Here is a 13,944-nt window from a genome sequence, read left to right as displayed (position 1 = left end):
TATTTTACATTTTATTTTACCAAATCATATGTTTTCTTATAATTTTCCAAAGACTTTTGAATGACAATCATTAGGAATCAGCATTGAATATATAACACTATTATTTAGTTTTATATATCCAAAATAGCGTTGTATTCAACACTGAATGAATATACTGTAGTAGTGTTATACAATATAACACTACTATTTAACCGAAAAACAGTAAAGCAGTAAATACTTGATTGGCTGATTGGAGGAGTGGGGGATGTGCGTGCACACACCTTCTTTTATACGCCTTGCCATTCCGGGTCCAGAGGTATTACCATGAGTACTACGGTGATAGCTTATACCCTATATAGGAAATTCACTAAAAGGCCGTCACTAAGATGTGTGATCGTTACTTGCGATGGTGGCAACACCATTATAGGCTAATTGCAGTCGCGTTATTTGCGTCTTACACAATCGTGGCAACATCCGCGATAATCTCCTGCGATTATCTCAGCTTCCATGACTCTTTGTGATTGCGGCTATATCTTAATCGCGGCGAGATTCGTGATGATTGTCCGTTTATGGGGTAAAAATAGGGTTTTCCCATTTTTGACCCTAAAAACGCAAAATTTCACAATTTCTTTCTAAACCATTCTGTAGAGCTTAAAAAACAAATAATTTAGTATATTGAAGCGTTATTATGCGCCTAATGGTTACGAGAAAAATTTAAAAAAAGTTGTAATTTTAAAATTCACATGTTATTCTTATTGAGAATAAGTCAACTGTTGTAGTTTACTTGTTTGTGAACTAATTTTGATCAAATTTGGAAAAAAACATTAATTTCTTACTAAACTACAGTACCTTTTAACATTTTACATAAAAAACACAATTTTTTACCCTTCCTTGTTTCAGCAAACCTACTCGTTAAACTAATTCTATTTAAATAGGGAATAAATGTGATATTGTTAAGGAGACATTTTAGTGGTAAGTTCAATCGGGCAAATGGAAATTCGCTAAGTCTGCAGGCTTGCCGTGGCGGGGGTATTTTATTGTTAGTTCTGTACGTCCAGCTGTAGAGGTTATGTTTTGTTTACATTTTGTTTCTTGTTATTTCAGTAATTTAAAACCTCATTTAACCAAATAAAACGATTTAATCATAAACAATAACTGGTCTTCTAGTTATATTACCATATAGTAAAGCACAAATCATGAAAATAACCCTAAAATAATAGAAACAAAATGTTGTCTACCCCAGCGATTAGTGTGGACGTACATGAACTAGACACGAAAACAAAGCTAAAATATTTACAATGGGATGAGGAGTCTACTTGTTTTGCTTAGTCTATGTTGCAACTCAGTGGCAGTTCCGTGCTTTTATTTATTAATTCGGCAATCGGCATGGAGAGGTTCCGTCGTGATTATCTGTATGGATAAACACCATTAAACAGATAATTATTCTAACTTATCTGTAGGGATGAAAATTAACCTCAAAATTCGTGTAACTGAGCAGTCAGACATGTTCGGCAAGCCGCTTGTTTTCGGGTGGGCCTGCGAGGACTGTTTTCCACAGCAGTACGAACTCTGTCGAATGTTCGTTGTCTGGCATCCGATCTGACTTTGGTCGGCCTTTCAGCTTCCATTTCAACGCGGAAGCCGTTGTTCTAAAGTTAGTAACCCACCGCATTATTGTTGCAACGGAACATCTCCATGTCGCCTTAATTGAAAGAATGCACGAAACTGCTTATGCTGCTGAGTTGCAATGAATGAATTCAATACTTTTTAAAAACGACTCCATAACAACCGCACGTAGCTCAGGCGACCACTGCTCTATGACTAGAAAAAATGGCATTGTGTAGGCTTTCCAACGAGCATACTCACACCACTTTCAGACAACCTGTCGCTGAACAGTGCTCTGCAGAAAATGGTTCGGTTTTTTGCCGCACCCTGTACTGTATAACACTATGACTATATTCAATATTGAATACAACACTATATTGGATATAAAACGCTTAATAGTGTTGTATATTCAATGCTAACTCGTAATGATTGTCATTCGAAAGTCTTTGGGAAATTACAAGAAAACATATGATTTAGTGAAATAAAACACGTTCAGCTTGCACGTGACGTCACTATCCACACACCTTGTGAAAAAGGCCATTGGCGGAGAGGGGGAACGTACCCTCCCTCTCCGTTACCTCCCCTACATGCGCTAAAAATTTCGCGCAGGTCGTTTTCTAAACGGCCGACCTATATCAACTCCATTATTGCATCCTAACCTATCCTAACCCAACATAACCTAACCTAACCTAAAATACAAGGACGCGGTGAGACAAAATTGGCAACGCCGCAGACCAGGCCTATTGAAACATCTGCTGCACTAACATGGAGCGTCTGCGCAATGTTTATGTTTACACGATTGTTATTACCATCGAAGTATATTAGTGGGGTCGTATAGCTGCATATAGTGGCAGAATATTTCAGTTCTGGCAGACAGGCTGCAATTTTAGGTGGTTATAGTATACAAGTTTCTGAACCTAAAACCGCCCAGACCCCAATTTTTAAGGACCTCAGTCGTACGTAATGACGTCATCAAAATGGCGGCAGTAAGAGGATGCTAGGTCCCCATGAATTGGCTATAACGACCGAATGCCTGAACCAATTTTCATGAAATTTGGCACACAAGTGCTTGAATACATTATGTCGGCCTGGGTTGAAAATGGTCAAGTTTCATCAAGTCATTTCAAAATGGCGGCCATTCAAAACTAAAAAAAATATGAGGAAAATAATTGTGAATTGTTTTATACAGGGAGAGTTTTAAAAGAGTCCCCCTACTTTTTATACATTTCTTAAGATATCAACTTTGAACCATGTCAGATCATTGTAGAGTAGCAAGAACTTCATTTTGACCGGGTTTACATTTTTGGCCGCCATCTTGGATCCGCCATTTTGGAAACAAAGTTATTTTTTCAAATGTAAAGATAGGGTTGTGACCCACCGTTTCAAACAAAACCTTTACGCTGAATACGATGCTGCAATCCGTTTAAAAAAATGTTGATCCATTCTAAAGTTATGAGAACTTTTTATAACTTTATTTTTGGTCCATTATAACATTGTGCATTTACAAACTAAGGCCATAATCTCAAAATAGTGCTAGATAAAGATAAGTGGACACCACCATTCATTGTTGACCTATTTTAACTCTGTTATGACGGATGTATTTTTTTCAGCCGCCATCTTGGATCCGCCATTTTGAAATGTGATAAATTATTTTAAACATGAAGGTGGTGTTGTGACCCATTATTTTGAACTACTTTTTTATGTTAAATTCAATGTCGCAATCAGTTTTTCATTGTCATGTCTGGTTTTTGAAATATTGACATTTTAAATAAAAATAATTGTTATATGTATTTTATCAAGAAAGCTTGATAACAAAAAACGGATACAATTAAAACTAGTCGAAACGAAGTAATCGCTACTCTACAATTATCTGGCGTGGTTCGGAGTTTATATCTTAAGAAAAGTATAAAAAAGTAGGGGGGAACTCATTTAAAAATCACCCTGTATGAAACAATTCACAATTATTTTCCTATTAATTTTTTTAGTTTTGAATGGCCGCCATTTTGAAATGACTTGATGAAACTTGACCATTTTCAACCCAGGCCGACATAATGTATTCAAGCACTTGTGTGCCAAATTTCATGAAAATCGGTTCAGGCATTCGGTCGTTATAGCCAATTCATGGGGACCCAGCATCCTCTTACGGCCGCCATCTTGATGACGTCATTACGGACGACCGAGGTCCTTAAAAATTGGGGTCTGGGCGGTTTTAGGTTCAGAAACTTGTATACTATAACCACCTAAAATTGCAGCCTGTCTGCCAGAACTGAAATATTTTCCTGCTACCCAACCTGACTATATAACACAACTGTTAAATACCATGACAATAAGCCGGCAAGTGTGACGTCGTCACATACCATAAGAGGAGGCTATGACTCCATACAAGAGGTTTAATTCATTACCGTATGTCATCGGAACAAAAATTAAAGAAAATCCAAAAGTAATTGGGACAGATATTGTTGAGGCATTGGAGCGGTGAAAAAATCATGTAAAAAATAAACGGTATCAGCAAACTGACACATACTTTCTCCCAATAGCTTGTCAACAACCTTTATCATGGGTATGCGGTGGGAGTAAGTATGGTATTTTTGGATAGAATAAGCTGCAAATACTCTTGAACCGTTATGTTTACAGCAATGGGGGGGGGGGGGTTGTACTACAGTATTTTGTTTAGAATTGTAAGGGCCATGACATAGTAATCGTAATAAAACCTACTTTCTTTCAAAAATCCGATTTCCCATTATTTTAAAGTTTTTTTATGGAAAAATAGCATAAGTTACGATAAAATTTGGCCCGCAATTTTTGAAAAGAGAGTTAAACAAATTTCTTCAGAATTTAAAGGGCTATAACCACAGCCATTTCTAATCCATGTATTAGAGGTGGCTGTGCTATAACATATTAAATTTTAAACCAGATGGTTCGGGCCATTTTCGATAAACTTCAATTTTTCATTATTTTATGGGTTTTTATAGGAAATCACCACTAAAATTAAAATTAACAAAAAAAAATATGCCTGGAGATACCATGGATTTGTACCTACTTAAAAAATGCATTACAATCTGGCAACGTGTGTGACCTGTAGCTCTACACATACAGACATCACTTTAAAACCACTTTTTGGATTAAGGGCGACCCAAAACTGATTTTTCCACTCTAAACTTGAACTCGAAAATTTTTACAAAAACAATACTTTCTCCATATACTATGGTGTAGGGGGAGAAATTAACTGAGTTTTTATGTTCATTTTAAGCTCTGAATTCATAAAAACAAAATGAATCTTGTGCAGGTTCTTCGACATAGATGTCCAACTTTCTTCATGACTGCCATGTCACAAGAGGGCGTATGTTTCAGAACTGGTTACACAGTAATACGAGTAATGCCACACTCTCCGCTCCAGTTATGCAAGGGAAAGTGAGTTTCCGTGGCAATCGTTAAGATAATCATATGAGGTTATAAACAAGAAATCATCAGAAAAAAGTTCTAGCGCTGAGCAAAAAAACTCATGGAAACTAGAAACTTCACGCGGAAGAGTTTTTTAACTCTAAAATTTAACATGTAAGTTTGTCCCGTTAGAGGTATATTTTGTCAAATCCTAGAAGATCCTAGAATACTTTCAGACATCTTTTCCTCTATGAACCCTATTTCGATCAATTACATTATCACATCTAAAATATATTAGCCAAAACCACAATCTCGTCCTCTATACATTACAATTCTCGTATAACGCTAGGATTTAAATGAGATTATGAGTTTAGGAACCGGCTTGATCTAAAATGGAAAGAGGGACTATGGAAAATGAGGTTTTTCACCAAAACATTTTAAAATGAAACAGTACGTTTAATACTAAAATAAAACTTAAAATACAAACTTTACTTATTATGTAAGAGAATACACGAATGATGTACATTGTTCAATTATGGATCTATCTTCAAAAGTATTATTTTGTTTTGTAGTAAGATTGTATCTGCAAATATGTATTTCGTATGTCTCTCATATTAACACTTAAGAACACCCCCAACAACACTCAAACACCCAACAATCAAACACCCTAAACCCATACACCCAAATACCCAAACACTCTAAATAATACAAATTATTTATGAAACTGTTTGGATAAATGATTTTTTTAACTGGCAATTCACAAACTGTATAGGTTTACTGCAAAAATGTATAATTGCAATTGCATCGAATTATTAAAAGTAGGGCCATATAATAGAGGAACAGAGAGAAAACGAAAATAACAATGTACATACTTCAAATCGTTTGGTAAGATTTTTCATGATAAAACAACAATATAAACTGTCACGGTCTAATACAGACTTTCTGTAAGGCGATTGGAGTGTTAGTGGAGATTTAACTTTGGTCTTGGACCCCTGGGGTATTAATTACCAAAGGATTCCAACTTCTTACTTAGATTGTTGTTCACTGATGCAATAGATTTCTATGTTCTGTTTTACAAACTCATTGAATCTTTATTGCCTGATTTAAAAACATGTTGTATTGATGCTATACAATACAGAATGCGTATTGCACAATAATATTTTGTTGAACTATACAGGATAGTAAAATGATTGTGCCATCTATATAGACACTTTGAAACTGCATGTAGAATTCTAGCCCTTATGTAAAATCTGATGATTGTTTAGCATGTGGTTAAATGACCGACTGTCCGTGTACGTTTGAATACGTGTCGACTAATTCTGTAACACTTATATTTAGGGTAAAATCTACAATGTGCATTTAATGGAGGTTTATAATAATAGAGGGAAATAGTTATTTGTGCAACTAGTGAGAAAAGTGAGCAATTGACTCACTCGAGAGAAATCCTTACTCACGAGCCGTAGGCGAGTGAGGAATGGTTTCTCGAGTGAGGCAATTGTACTTTGAACTCGAGTTGCACATTATACTTTTCCTACAGTTACCATAAAACAAATAAATCTGTGAAGAAACATAACCTATTTTTACACAGAAGTGAACTTTTAATATAACATTTAATGTGAAGTGACAAATACAACAGTACAACAGCTGACCAGCTGATTTACAGCCAGTACTGCCAACGTATTTCGCGCGCATACGACGTTGCATGCATGTTACGCGCTCACTATTTCGTGCCTTCACGTTGCAAATCTGGAGTGAGACAAAGTAATTAGAGTGAGACAATGTTAACATTGTCTCACTGATGAGCAAATTGGCCACTTTGCTTTCTCAAATCAGTGAGAGAACATGTACATTGTTAGGTAACTGTAGGAAAAATAATTGTGTATACAAGTATATCGATTTAATTGGGTGATTTTAAAGTTGGCGAAATTATTAAATAAATAAAGTAACACATTAACAGACTGAAACTCGCCTTACATAATTTTCAGCTAATAAATTAATTGTAAGGATGTAATGAAGTGAATGAGAGTAGGTTTGATATACGTATCAATCTTATACCAGCTTCTGTAAGTAATTAATTGTCAATTTTGCCTAGAGATTTAAACTGTTGAAGTTCATACGGGAATATAACAAATGCATTTTAAAACAAGGTCCAATGATCATATTGTTAACGTAATGTCGTCAATTTAGAGTATATTCATTTAGCAAAGCAACCCTGATGCAAATAAATAATTTTAAAATTTGTAAAGCCTTGACAGTGTCAACATTTTGAGTGGAGTGACAATAAAACACTATGTCTCGTGACAACTGTTTAATTTTATGTTAAGCCGTTTACAAATTGCACATGGTTCACCTGATTTTACGAGTACTTATTCCACCCCTGCAGTAAAACTGTTAGAGCTCTTAACTATTTTGCACGTATGGATACATTGACTATGGATATATTACCGTGAAATAGACGTTATAACGAATTAACACGTACTGTATATTGGATCAGATCGGTATGGCTCATAAACAAAACAAATTACGTCACTGGCCCAAATTTAATACAACCATAATACCTGATTTTTTGTAGCTTTGTTACCTTTTTGGTAAGCAATAAGATATAACAATATATCTAGGTAGCTTAATTATTCCCGTTTTCGCCTATCCTGGCAGTGCAACCAATGGAAAAGTCGGAAGCTATTTTCGGTTTAAAATTGAACTTGGACATTGTAATGAATTGTAATAATTGGTTCGTATTAAATAAACAGCTGTTTTCGGTCAGAAAATAAAATCTGCACCTCACTCATCTCAACTAGGAATTCATATTCTGGTCCAAATATTCTATAGTAAGGCCCTCTTCAATAACTTTGGTGGAGAGAAAACGTATACTAAAACCATTTGAGCATACATTACACAATGCAATTACTACCACAGTTAGGTAACAGCTTTGACTATTAATACAACAACTTCTGTATCCAATAGTCAATGGTAACAGCCATCTCCCAATAAGCAAAAAGATTGTTAAAAATTGTCAAAAGTCGTATTACAATTGTTGTATAACAATTTTAAAACATTTTGATTTTAACTTCATATTGCAACAATTTTAATATAAGGTTGAAACAATTTTAAAATTTTTTAACAATCAGTTTTTGTCTGTTAAAAAAATAAGTTTTAATACAAGTTGTAACTATTTTACAACAATTTTAAAACAACAATTTTAACAGCAATTTTAAGTTTTAATACAAGTTGTAACTATTTTACAACAATTTTAAAACAACAATTTTAACAGCAATTTTAAGTTTTAATACAAGTTGTAACTATTTTACAACAATTTTAAAATTGTCAAACAATCAGTTTTTTGCAGTTTAGAAAATAATCTTTAATACAAGCTGTAACTATTTTACAACAATTTTAAAATTGTTTTATTCTCAGTTTCTTTTTATAAACAATTTTCAAACAATGTTTAAATTGTTTACAATACTATTTAACAATTTTTTTGTAGTTCTTAAAAAAACAAGTTTCAATAATTTTGAAATAGATATTTAATTTGTTTGATTATTTATGTTTAATCCTAATTAATGGGTTGTATCTCTTTTTTTGCCGTTTTTAAATTTGCTTGCATTTAATTTTGATATATACTAAATAAATAGGTTTTAAACATACAAATATACAAACATACAAACATACATTGGATTTTATATATATAGATGTTTAAATAACAGCCTATAATTTTTTAATTTTTTAATTGAAAATGAAATGAAGTTGGAAAAGTACCTATTAAAATACGTAAAAAATATGTTTATTGTACATATAAAGCATAGCAATTAAATTATTCTTCTTATAAAGAATTTTTTAAATATAATACAATTCTTTATAATTTCATAGTAGTTATTACATTATGAATATTGAATTACTTGAATAGGTAAATTCATAATGCATAAGTTACCGATGACGTTAATTGTGTTAGTTGTGATACTACATACAGTGATGGAACACCAGCTTAACATATAATAATAATAATAATGCAAACATTTTTGTTGTTTTTTTTTCAGTTATTTGAGCAAGTTTTTTGTAGTTAAACGTAAGAGGGGGGGAGATGAATTAATCATATAACAATAATTATAATATCATTAGCAATGTTAATTAATTCATCTATATTCAAATACCGGTATCCTTGCCAACTCCCAGAAAATCAATTCAACAACTTGATGCCTAAACATAATCATAGTATCAAAAATATTAAGTACTAGCTGGCCCGACAGACGTCGTCCTGTCCTAATGTGGTTTTATGTCAAATGCTCGTTCATTTTCAAGATGAGCTCGTTCTCATGGCTCAATCACGTCCTGGTTGAAGTTCGTTCGCTACGCTCACTCACTTTTAGGTTGGAGCTCGTTCGCTGCACTCACTTGCCTTCAGGTTAACTCGTTCGCTACGCTAACTGGCCTCCAGGTTGAAGTTTTTTCGCTACGTTCACTCACCTTTTGGTTGCAAATTAGCTGTTGTCATAAATAAATAATAAAAAAAATAGTGCTGCACCCTGTTGGTAAACCTATTAACTTTTTAATGCTATTGAACATCACAGTCACAGATTCAATTTTTTTAGTTGAACCAGCTGTTAAGATTCTTTAATTCCATTTAAATATGAGTACTCTTAAGGTTAACATGGGAAACTCCAGAGCCACTGGGGCAGAGCCCTTTTGACGGATCTGGACCAAACTTCACACAAATCATCCTTGAATAATGCTTAATAATGCCTGAAAGTTTCATTACAATCTGTCGAGCGGTTTCGGAGTCCATAAAGGACAAACAAACATACATACATTGGATTATATATATATATATTGCAACCAATGCAACTGTCCGCTCCTCTTTGGCCGATTGAAAACATTAAATATCTACAACCACAGATAGCTCAGAGGTAAGGTAAGGGGTTCGCAATCTGGAGGTCCAGGGTTCAATTCCCGGTGGGGAAAGTGTTAATTTTGATTCAGTTTTTTCCAAAAATTTGTTTTTATGAACTATTAAATCAAAATGCTCAACTGACATATACATATATGCATTTCATACAAAATCCTTATTATTTCGTGTTTATGTAGGAAATACCCATGGGATGGTTGGTCCTGTGTGAAAACAATTTTTAACTTGTTGCAAAGTCAATTTTAAAATTGTTGTAAAAACAGTTTTTAAATTGTTGTAAAATTGTTATAAAATTGTTGCAATATAGTTGTGAAACAATTTTTGAACTATTTTAAATTTTGCTGGTTGTCAACTATACTCATATTAATAACAGTTTTAATATAAGTTTAAAATTGATATCAAAACAATTTCTTTCTCGTTTTTCTGCTACTTGGGCTGTGCTTTACCTACCATACCATAAATCAACCAATGGTGCATATTTGTAAACTCACTAAGATAATTAAATTGCTCTATTAATGAAATCAATCGTGTGGTCTACAACTTGTTTAACATTTACCTCCTATAAATAGAGGGATAAGAGAAAACCAATTATCTTGTCCTCTGAGATAATTAGCTTCCCCAGACAAGATATTTGCATACCCCCCCCCCTTCCCTCAACATTCTGTCACTACCCCCCCCCCCCCACCCCCTTCACAACAATAAAATCTACGACTGATGTTCGAACGCTATGTACAAAAAGTCCTTCATCTTTTGTCTCATTCAATAATGTAGGCAAGGTTGAATTGCTTGAATAATTTATTGAACGATGTTTTTTTTATGACAAAAATTATTCGAGTATTTGTAAAAAAAGTCCTAGTCTAATAGTTGTAAAACATTGATTTGCTAAGTACAAACTTTAAAACATGTTTACTACTTTAAGCCGCAGTCTATGTTATAATTTTTTCGGGCACAAATTACATTTTGTAGTTTTCTATACTAAATTTGTATTCTTAAGTTACGCGCAAGAAAGTGAATAACCAAATAAACAGATTTTTTATTCAAACATTTGCCAGCCATGTAGGCCTAGCTTTTAATCCTCTTATTTCAAGTTGACTAACACAACACTTCTCCTAATGCCTTCGCACAATGAACGCTCAGTTTTAATCCATTAGCGAAACTTCTGAAATTGGCTATACTTTGATATTTTCACCTGAGTTCTAGCTTAAGTGATTGAAATTTGATTGAAAATATACTTTACAACATGTTGGTTTTGTAGCTTTAATTTATGTGACAACTAGCGAACTAGCTGTAACCCCCGGGCTTTGCCCCGTTTAACTTCTTAATTTCCAAGATGATCTCGTTCGCATGGCTCAATCACGTCCTGGTTGTAGTGAACGGCGGAGCCCAGAGGTCGGAGGGTAAAATAAATTCTTAGTGAGCGTTTACTACCCAAAGGAAGATGCCTGCCAAGTTTCAGGTTCCTAGGTCTTATGGTTTCTGAGATTTCGTGATAAGTGAGTGAATGAATGGCACGTTCTTGTAAGTTCGCCCCCCCATACACTATCGAACATGCCACCCGACCTGACAACCTGACCTGACGACGGACCCATCATCCAACCTGACTTATGTTGGGTGTTTCCCACACACTGTCGAGCATGTTACCCAACAAGTCAGGTGAAATATTAGTTCTGAAATGGATTTCGAGACGACTGTAGCTGTTTGTGGGGGATTTTTAGCGATGATTTTTAGAGATTTTTAGAGCCTACGGAACGAGGCTCTTAAATTTTCAATTTTATTTTTAACGAACTTTAAATCACACTCTGGATATAGTTCCTTGCACTTTTCCATCAGAATATCGTGCCCCTCTTTACGCATATGTTTATTGCAATAGAGTTTACTTTTGACATCACACAACACCTTCTGGTCTCTGTAGAGTTAAATAAATTCTGGCCAGAACTGTTTATTATCATTAAATTACATTAGGGAAAATGGGACGGTTATCACACACAACTCGCTAAAAACAAGTCAACTGGAAACTGTGGCTAGTTGGGCGAGCAGTTTGACGGTTTCCCAAACACGGTCCAACCATCGATGTACAATAACTCCCGTGCATAAAAATCTACAGGGTGAATTTTAAATGAGTTCCCCCCCTACTTTTTTCTACATTTCTTAAGATATCATCTCCGGACCACGTCATATCATTGTTGAGTAGTAAGTACTTCATTTTGACTAGGTATACATTTTTGGCCGCCATCTTGGATCCACCATATTGGATACAAAGTTTTTTTTTTCAAAAGTAAAGGTAGGGTTGTGACCCATTATTTCAAACTAGAATTTTACGGTGATTACAATACCGCAATTAGTTTTTAAAAATCTAGATTCGTTCTAAAGTTATGAGGACTTTTATAACTTTATTTTTAGCACATTTTAACATTGTGCATTTACAAACTAAGACCATAATCTCAAAATAGTGCTAGATAAAGATAAGTATACACCACCATTCATTGTCGACATATTTTTACTTGGTTATGACGGATGTAGTTTTTTCAGCCGCCATCTTGGAGCCGCCATTTTGAAATGTGATCAACTAATTTAAATATGAAGTTGGTGTTGTGACCCATCATTTTGAACTACTTTTTTATACTGGACTCAATGCTGCAATCCGTTTTTGGTTATCAAGCTTTCTTGATGAAATATTAAAATACTCTTATTTAAAATTTCAATATTTCAAAATCCAAAGATGCAAATGAAAAACGGATTGCGGCATTGAGTTCAGCAAAGTAACTCAAAATGATGGGTCACAACACCACCTTCATATTTAAATTAATTGATCACATTTCAAAATGGCGGATCCAAGATGGCGGCTGAAAAAACTACATCCGTCATAACCAAGTGAAAATATGTCGACAATGAATGGTGGTGTATACTTATCTTTATCTAGCACTATTTTGAGATTATGGTCTTAGTTTGTAAATGCACAATGTTAAAATGTGCTAAAAATAAAGTTATAAAAGTCCTCATAACTTTAGAACGAATCAATGATTTTTAAAAACTAATTGCAGCATTGTAATCAGCGTAAAATTCTAGTTTGAAATAATGGGTCACAACCCTACCTTTACATTTGAAAAAAAATTTTGTATCCAATATGGCGGATCCAAGATGGCGGCCAAAAATGTATACCCAGTCAAAATGAAGTACCCTACTTACTACTAAACAATGATCTGACGTGGTCCGGAGATGATATCTTAAGAAATGTAGAAAAAAGTAGGGGGGGAACTCATTTAAAATTCACCCTGTATGTATAATCGATGTATGTAGTAGAGTATTATACATCGATGGGTCCAACATGTCAGGCGGACGGCTCGAGTCGGGTGGTGCTATCGGACCGAGCATCCGACCTGACATATCCGTCGAGCATGTCGGGTCGGAACCCACACACCGTCCAATATGTTCGACAAGACGTTGGATCCCGACATGTCCGACCAACATGTTGGATAGTGTATGGGGGGCTTTTTAAAAGGCCGAAGTATTCCTTAAGCCCCCCATACACTATCGAACATGCCACCCGACCTGACAACCTGACCTGACGACGGACCCATCATCCAACCTGACTTATGTCGGGTGTTTCCCACACACTATCGAGCATGTTACCCAACAAGTCAGGTGAAATATTAGTTCTGAGATGGATTTTGAGACGACTGTTAGCTGTTTCAGGGGGATTTTTAGCGATGATTTTAGGGATTTTTAGAGCCTATGGAACTAGGCTCTTAAATTTTTGATTTTATTTTTAACGAACTTTAAATCACACTCTGGATACAGTTCCTTGCACTTTTCCATCAGGATATCGTGCTCCTCTTTACGCACATGTTTATTGCAATAGAGTTTACTTTTGACATCCCACAACGCCTTCTGGTCTCTGTAGAGTTAAATAAATTCTGACCAGAACTGGTTATTATTATTAAATTACATTATGGAAAAATGGGACGGTTATCATGCACAACTCGCTAAATACAAGTTAACTGGAAACTGTGGTCCAAATAGTTCGATGGGTCCAACATGTCAGGCGGACGGCTCGAGTCGGGTGGTGCTATCGGACCGAG

General features: G+C 34.8%; 1 protein-coding gene across 2 annotated transcripts in view; it reads right to left on the bottom strand.

Annotated features, from left to right (window-relative positions):
- The window catches only part of LOC128989355 (Y+L amino acid transporter 2-like), a 79,656-nt gene that overhangs the window by 30,329 nt on the left and 35,383 nt on the right, over positions 1–13,944 (bottom strand). The gene's annotated exons all lie outside the window — the stretch shown is intronic.

This window comes from Macrosteles quadrilineatus, unplaced genomic scaffold (assembly GCF_028750875.1).
Source record: "Macrosteles quadrilineatus isolate MER2022 unplaced genomic scaffold, UCM_ALF_1.0 Scaffold_1__1_contigs__length_201487025, whole genome shotgun sequence".
Lineage (NCBI taxonomy): Eukaryota > Metazoa > Arthropoda > Insecta > Hemiptera > Cicadellidae > Macrosteles > Macrosteles quadrilineatus.
Note: the sequence above shows the minus strand (reverse complement) of the source record. Positions and strands in the feature narration are given on the sequence as shown.